Source organism: Strix uralensis, chromosome 1 (assembly GCF_047716275.1).
Source record: "Strix uralensis isolate ZFMK-TIS-50842 chromosome 1, bStrUra1, whole genome shotgun sequence".
NCBI lineage: Eukaryota > Metazoa > Chordata > Aves > Strigiformes > Strigidae > Strix > Strix uralensis.
The window spans coordinates 172997788-173004699 of record NC_133972.1 but is presented as its reverse complement, the minus strand read 5'-3'; the positions used below and the strand labels follow the sequence as shown (position 1 = coordinate 173004699).

Sequence of the window (6912 nt, the reverse complement as noted above, 5' to 3'; positions counted from 1 at the left end):
ACCTAAAGACCAAGGTCCATATCATAAAACACAGCTAAAATCTGGAGTTAAACAACAACCTTGAGCTGAGGACCAGCCAAGAGCATTGGCATATAATAGACATTCCTAATATCTTTTCACAGAGCCGACTGAAGGATCTGGAGTTATCCATGGAACATGGCTAATCCTTTCACATCAATCTGTCTCTCTCCAGCTAGCAAATGGGAGCCAGGCATATTCATGCAGTGATATGGGAGATGTTTGCCCAGCCCACCAACTTATTCTGCAAATAGAGGACTTCCGCTCCCAGGACAGACAATCTACCATCTTTCTCCAGCTCCAAATTCACATCTCCCCAAAATACATATGTGAAATGAACAGTAAGTTTTCCATGTCTGCTAAAAAAACTGGTAGTGAAATGTGTCAAAAATACATTTAATCTGGGTTTGAATGTTCAGCTTGGCAGCAGCAGATATTTCCTCTCAGAGATTTATTAGATAACAGTTCCTGATATCTAGGGCTCCCAAGCTAGGATATAGAACCTCTTGCAATATCCAGACATCAGGAGTCATATTCTTAAAGTCATACACATATACAGAGGTCATGTACATTGACAAAGAGACTATGTTAGTGCCTTGGACCATTGCTTTTGAGTCTAGTCTGTCTGAATTCTGTTTCCTGAAACAACTTTTTTGACTCACAAGCTAATGTCAACCAAGCTTGTCTGAAAAGGCTGAAAGATAATTATATTCCAACAGGTTCTGTGAAAATTAGTGCCCCAGCAGGGCTGAAGTAGCTCAGCTGGGAGAGCGTTAGACTGAAGATCTAAAGGTCCCTGGTTCAAACCCGGGCTTCAGCAGTGTTTTCCTGCAGGTTTTTGTGCCCAGTGCTGGGTTCTTCAGTACAAGAGAGATAAGGAGTTACTGAAAAGTCCAGTAAAAGGCCAGGAAGATGATGAAGGGGCTAAAGAATCTCTCATACAATGACAGACCTGGGATTGGTTGCCCTGAGAGGTTGTGGAGTCTCCATTCTTAGAAATATTCAAAAGGCACCTGCATATGGTCCTAGGCAACTGGCTCTAGGTGGTTCTACTAGAGTAGGGGGTTGGACCAGATGACCTCCAGAAGTCCCTTTCAACCATTCTGTGTGTAGAGGAGAAAGACATGAGTTTATGTCTACAGCAGAGAAAAGCAAGGCTGATGTCATCCTCATATATTTCCATTAGCAGTGGCCACCTGGTCAATCAGCACAACCATCCAGGCTGACCAACCAGCCAACAAACAGCTGTGATTAGGATATCAGAAGAACCAGACCTACATATAAATAAAAGCAGGTTTGCACATTCCTATCCTTCCAGAACCATGCATTGAGTTCAACTTTTTTTTTGGTTTGGGTTTTTTTTTTTTTAGACAAGATAATAGCTCTGTGGACGGAGACTGCTTCAAAATTATCTCATCACCCGCTCTGAAATCCTAGTGTCTGTCATCTGTTGCAAGATGCTGCAATGCTACGTCATGCACAGAGCCCCCAAATAAACTTCCGTTCTCATTTAAGACACCATCTGTGTCCCATTTCTGCAGTGTTTGGCAGAGATCGCTTCCCTTCTATGGTATGTTTGTTCCCCTCGCTGAGCTGCAGCCTTCTCTGGAGGTGGGAAAGTCAGCGGGTGGAACGGATGCCAGCTCCGTGCAAACGGAGATCACTTTGCTGTGACAGTGCCCTTGGGTAGCAGGGTGCTTTTGGTGTTCAACCTTGGCCAGGTGGTCCTGGAGCAGACTCAAGAGCAGCCCACAGAAGAGCTAGAGCCAATATTATGTCATAGTTAGCTGCAAGAAAGGGAAGAGGTTTCGCTGGGACTTTGGCTGTTAATCAGGGCAAGAGCAGTGAAGTGAGGAAAAGCCAAGTTGGGAACATCATGGACATGTCTAAATGCACTGGAACACCCAGTTGCCCTGGGTCCTTTTACCTGGTAATCAATAGAGTTCATAGTCTTCTCTTCCTATTGTGCAATTAAGCTTTATTGCATAATCCAGACAGCTGCAACCCACAACAGAACATAAGCAGCCTTAGCTTAGGATCTCCATCAAACCAGCTGAAAGATCTGTGCAAATTGCATCACCATGCCTCAGTTTCCCCAGCTGCAGCAGTGACACCAGCCTTCCTTTACCTTCCCCAAGTGTGGTGAGAGTTAACTTGCAGGTGAAAGTACTCCGTGTTCTCAGCTTGTTTTTGTGTGTTATCCCAGCACGTGTCCCCACAGATGATGCTGTATTACTCACACACCTCTCAAGTCCTCTTTTTCTCTAATTCCTTTTATTTGCAAGAACTACGAACAGTCATGCTATCCAGGAAAACACAGTCTTCATAATGCTACCATCAGCGTCACTGAGCTTTGCTCAGGAGACTGTTCCTTAGGAGCTCCTATGACATTCAGGTGAATTTACCTCAAACTTGATCGGAAATGGGGAGGGGGGTGCGATAGGAAGTAAGACAGCTCATCTCAGAGAAGCAGTGAAAGATGTGGTTAATAATGAGGAAACAGTGTAGAAAAGAGGATGACGGACTGGAGATGATGTAAGAGACTACAAAAGCCTGGTTCACCATTCATACAGACCATTTTAAACAGCCAAGAAGGACTTTTGGATTCATCTGGAAAGGGAGAGTCTATCATATAAATGGAGATGAGAAAAACTTGAAACATTTTGCCTATCATGGCAAAGGCTAGGAGAGATTGAGTGTTGTCTTTGTGTATCTAGAGGAGATAAACATGAAATGATAGAGTTTTCAGTTCTCAGAGAAGTAAGGAGGGGTGTCAGCAGAACTGCCACCTTGGACTTCTGGAGGGCAGCCTTTGGCCTGTTGAGGAGCCTGATTGATAGAGTCCCTCGGGAGGCAGTCCTGAAGGGCAAAGGAGTCAAGGAAGGCTGGACGTTCTTCAAGAAGGAAATCCTAAAGGTGTAGGAGCAGGCCATCCCTATATGCTGAAAGATGAGCTGGCGGGAAAGACTGGCCTGACTGAACAGAGAGCTTCGACTGGAAATCAGGAAAAAAAAAAGAGTTTATGACCTTTCGAAGAAGGGGCAGACAACTCAGGGGGACTACAAGGATATCATGAGGTTATGCAGGAAGAAATTTAGAAGGGCCAAAGCCCACCTAGAATTTAATTGGCTACTGCCATAAAAGACAACAGAAATATTTCTCTAAATACATTAGCAACAAAAGAAGGGTTAAGGACAATCTGCATCTTTTATTCAGTGCAGAGGGAAACATAGTGACAAAGGCTGAGGAAAAGGTTGAGGTACTTAAAGCCTCCTTTGCCTTGACTTTTAATGGTAAGACCAATTGTCTTCTGGGTACCCACTCACCTGAGCTGGAAGACGGGGATGAGGAGCAGAATGAAGCCCCACAATCCAAGGGGAAATGGTTAGTGACCTGCTACACCACTTCGACACACGCAAGTCTATGGGACCGGATGGGATCCTTCCAAGGGTATTGAGGGAGGTGGCAGAAGTGCTCACCAAGCCACTTTCCATCATTTATGAGTGGTCCTGGCTAACTGGGGAGGTCCCAGTTGACTGGAGGTTTTAAGATTCAGCTGGACAGGGTGCTGGGCCATCTTGTTTAGACTGTGCTTTTGCCAGAAAGGTTGGACCAGATGATCCTTGAGGTCCCTTCCAAGATGGTATTCTATGATTCTATGAAATGTGATGCCCATCTACAAGAAGGGATGGAAGGAGGATCTGGGGAGCTACAGGCTTGTCAATCTGACCTCACTGCTGGGGAAGGTTATGGAGCAGATCATCTTGAGTGCCATCACATGGCACGTACAGGACAATCAGGTGATTAGCCCCAGTCATCATGGGTTTATGAAAAGCAGGTCCTGCTTGACTAACCTGATCTCCTGTCATAACAGGGTGGCCAGCTTAGTGGATGAGGGAAAGGCTGTGGATGTTGTCTACCTGGACTTTAGTAAAGTCTTTGACACCATTTCCCACAGCATTCTCTTGGAGAAACTGGCTGCTCATGGCTTGGATGGGTACACTTTTAACTGGGTAAAAAACCATCTGGATGGCTGGGTTCAGAGAGTTATGGTGAATAAAGTTAAATCCAGTTGGTGGCCGGTCACAAGTGGTGTTCCCCAGATCTCAGTACTGGGGCCAGTTCTGTTTACTATCTTTATCAATGATCTGGGCAAGGGGATTGAGTGCACCCTCAATAAGCTTCCAGATGACACCAAATTGGTCAGGAGTGTTGATCTGCTGGAGGGTAGGGAGGCTCCACAGAGGGATCTGGACAGGCTGGAGCGATGGGCCAAGGCCAATTGTATGAGGTTCAACAAGGCTCAGTGCCGGGTCCTGCACTTGGGTCACAACAACCCCACGCAACACTACAGGCTTGGGGCAGAGTGGCTGCAAAGCTGCCTGGCAGAAAAGGATCTGGGGGTGTTGGTTGACAACTGGATGAATATGAGCCAGCAGTGTGCCCAGATGGCCAAGAAGGCCCATGGCATCCTGGCTTATTTTAGAAATAGTGTGGCCAGCAGGACTAAGGAAGTGATTGTCCCCCTGTACTCAGTACTAGTGAGGCTGCACTTCAAATACTGTGTTCAGTTTTGGGTCCCTCGCTACAAGAAAGACACTGAGGTGTTGGAGCTTGTCCAAAAAAGGGCAATGAAGCTGGTGAAGGGTCTAGAACACGAGTCTTACGAGGAGCAGCTGAGGGAACTGGGGGCGTTTAGTCTGGAGAAAAAGAGACTGAGGGGAGACCTCATCACTCTCTACAACTACCTGAAAGGAGGTTGTAGCGAGGTGGGTGTTGGTCTCTTTTCCCAATTAACAAGTGATAGGACAAGAGGAAATGGCCTCAAGTTGCTCCAGGGGAGGTTTAGATTGGATGTTAGGAAAAGTTTCTTCACTGAAAAGGTTGTCAAGCCCTGGAACAGGCTGCCCGGGGAAAGGGTTGAGTCACCATCCCTGGAGGTATTTAAAAGACGTGTAGATGTGGTGCTTAGGGATATGGTTTAGTGGTGGACTTGGCAGTGCTAGGTTAACAGTTGGACTTGATGATCCTAAAGGTCTTTTCCAACCTAGACGAATCTATGATTCTATGATTTTATTTACTAAGGAACAAGCTCTTTTTGCAGTTTTGTTCTCCAGACATTCCAGCTCTCCAATTGATAACAAAACATTGAAAGAGACAACTTTGACTCCGCAGGAGTAGAGTGGATGGCCACAAGTCCATTAAGCACTGGGTCAATCAGCAGAGGGTGGTTTGAGAAAATCTCTGATATAGGGAGCTATGGAACAACCTTTCCTTTGGTTATCCCAGCTGTGAAAACTAGAGATGCAGAGACATCTTTAGCTGTCAGTTACTTTGGTGCTACCAAGTTTAATAACCCAGATTCATCTGTCAACAAAGATTTTGTCCAAAACAGTTAAAATTATTTCTTGACCGTTTTGATAATTGTTGATTGACGGAGTCTGTTACTGGTTGTGGATACTTCTGGTGCCCTTGCTCATTTTGGTAAGAGAAGTGGCTATCACATGAAAACAGGGAGAAGATAGAGGTGCCCCCAAACCAATCTTCAGCAAGTTGAATTGATTTAAGGCCCTCTTTCTTCCCATTCCTGTATTCACATAGAAACCGACATTCACTCAAATCCCAGTTATACTCACGCTTACTGAATAGGCTATGTGTGTGCAGCTGATTTGTTCTCAGACTGAAGCAAAGAGCTTCACTCAACAGTCAGGATTGAGTATAACTGTTAAGCAGGTATTCTTTTTCGCAGCGCTGGGCAGTACTGGGGATCGCACCACCGTAAGTGCCGCACTTACTAACAAAACCCTCTAAGATACACAAAAAGCATACACATGCATTAGATTTCTTAGAATTCGTTTACATAGTCTGAGCATGCGTAGTAAAAGTAGAGTGAGGGTCTTCTCCCCTCCTTAGGGGTCCACATAGCCTTTCTCACACTGTCTGTTAGTGAACTTTAGGCTTCTAGTGTCCATATCTGGTCATAGAGTTACTTCATCCGACCTTCAACTCCTGTTTGTTCCAGCTTTCAGTCATTTATCTTGACACTGATGTCTTCTTAGGCCCTTGTTTTCTTTAGGTTCCTGCTATTAGGGATGTACTCAGGGAGTTTTTCAGACTGTCCAAGGTCTGTCTTTACTAGGCAAGGAGTTAAAGGTTTTAAAACATCTTATAAGTGGGTAACTGGGTAACGACTACAGAGGGTAGTTAGGAAAAAGTATAAATGAAATTATATACATTACAGTAAAATACAGGAAAAATACAGGAAAAAAAAGCTAGTAAAACATAAGTGATGTCTGACATTAAAACTAAATGTCTTATTTTACAGGTCCCTGTACATTAGCAATTTCAAGTATACTTGTAGCAGCTTCCCTTCAGACTAGACTATGGAAATTTCATAAAAAGCAAGCAGTTTCATGAAAAGACATGATAGAGAGGGAAAAAGGTCAGAATCTCGTTTTTCAGCTTTTCTTCAAATCTACATTGGACAGTCCTCCACCCCTTCCCAACTGTGCTTGTCCTGTCCCCCACAACAATAAAATGGTCTGGCGAAGGTGACTGCCATGGGGGAGGTGGACATGGGAGGGAAGTCGTGGCCCCCAGGAGTGACAGCAGAAACCCTCTAGCAGGGAATAGGAATATATAGTAACACATTTCCAGAGCACCGACTTGCTCGTTGTCTGCGCCGCCCACCCCCTCAGCTCGGCTGGCCTGCCAGCTCCAGGCTGAGAACACCCACCTGCGAGAGGCAGCCAGCCTGAACAGCACCGAGGAAGAAGTTCACCTGGAGGGGAAAGTAAGCTCGCCCCAGAGGAGGTGAGAAAAGGATGGGGGATCCTGTGAAATACCCATGGCTGCATTTTCAGAGGGACTTTCTGGACTGAACCTGGTCTGGGA

The 6912-nt window shown here is 45.4% G+C and overlaps 1 non-coding gene across 1 annotated transcript; it reads left to right on the top strand.

The window, feature by feature from the left end:
• The first annotated feature begins 765 nt into the window (after positions 1 to 765).
• On the top strand, positions 766 to 838 carry TRNAF-GAA (transfer RNA phenylalanine (anticodon GAA)). The gene has a single exon. It is a non-coding gene; the product is annotated as a tRNA-Phe (tRNA).
• Positions 839 to 6912: the final 6074 nt, after the last annotated feature.